Below are 1437 nucleotides of genomic sequence, written 5' to 3'. Positions count from 1 at the left end.
GAGCCCCGCGTCCCTCGCGTCCCTCACGAGCCCCGCGTCCCTCGCGTCCCTCACGAGCCCCGCGTCCCCCGCGTCCCTCACGAGCCCTGCATCCCTCACGAGCCCCGCGTCCCTCCCGAGTCCTGAGTCCCTCATGTGCCCCGCGTCCCCCGCGTCCCCTTGGCGAGGCCCGCGCTGTCCCTCGTCCGTCGGGCGGGCCGCGGGGCGGGTGTCGCGTGAGGGGGACGCCCGGCCGCAGCGGACTGGGACCCGGGGGCCGGAAAGGGCCGCGGGCCCCGGACTGGCCACCGCCCGCGAGGCCGCGCGTCCCCGCGTCGCCCTCATGCCCGCGCGTCCCCGCGTCGCCTCGCCCGTGCCCGCTCGCGCGCTCCCCAGTCCGCAGGGGCGGGACGTTCTGGGGTGACCTCGGCTTCGAAAGCGGGGGGAGGGCCGCCCCCGGGAGGCGGCCTGCCGCCTGAGCCCGGAGCTCCGGGGACGCGCCCGTGACGGCCGACAGGCAGATGCCGGGCCTGTTTGTGACGACCCTGCGTGCAGAGCAAGCGGGGCGCTGCCGGGGTCACCCCCCGGTTCGTCGGCAGGGCGCCGCAGGCCTGCAGCGGCTCCCCCACCGGCACGTGCCCTGTGTGTGGGGGACGGCGAGGACCGGGGGGCGGCGGGGGCGCCTCACTGACGACGCCAGCAGGCTGGCTGGTGGGAAACGGACGCGGGGAAGGATGTGACGCGTGCGGAAGCCGGAGAAGAGGAAAGGGGGGGCCGCGCTAGCGGCAGAGCCGGCCTGGGCTTGCACCCCGCGGCAGGCGCGGGCTCCAGGGCGCCCCGCACTCCGCTCTGCCTTCCCCTCTTCAGGAAGGTGGACCAGAAGTTGCGGGAGAGGGAGGAGAGAGAGGGGTCCCCGCTCAGCGTCTCTGAGCCCCAGCTCTGGGGACACACTACCTGGATTTGAACGATGACGCGTTCCCTCCACAGTCACATGCGCTTGGACGAGTGACTGTGCCTCCGTGTCATCATCCACCAAGCGGCAGGACTGGACTGGATGGCGAGGACGAAGCCGCTGACACCGCGCGGGATGGGGCCAGCACAGCCCCTGGGATGCAGTGAGTCCTGTCACCGTGAGTTCCCGTCACTGACCTTTGCTGGTTTCCCGGGAGGCGTCGTGTCTTTTAGACGTGTTACCTAACTTCACACGATGGACTGGAGATTTCCTTCATTTCATAAGAAACTGGGGCTCGTATGGTACATTCGCCTCGCTGGCCAGCGAGAAGCACAGTAGGATTCGCGCTCACGTAGGCCGGTTGTGTCTGAGTCTTGTCCCACACACTGGGCCGCCGGATCCGGACCATCGCTGTGTCCCCAGAGCCTGGACCACTGCCTGGCACACAGGCGCCCAGTAAGTACGTGTTGGCTGGTGAATGCCTGATGTCTCTTCACCGTGACAGT

The sequence above is a fragment of the Pteropus medius genome, unplaced genomic scaffold (assembly GCF_902729225.1).
Source record: "Pteropus medius unplaced genomic scaffold, Ma_sr-lr_union100, whole genome shotgun sequence".
Taxonomy (NCBI): domain Eukaryota; kingdom Metazoa; phylum Chordata; class Mammalia; order Chiroptera; family Pteropodidae; genus Pteropus; species Pteropus medius.
The sequence above is the reverse complement of the archived record's forward strand: the minus strand, read 5'-3'. Positions refer to the sequence as shown.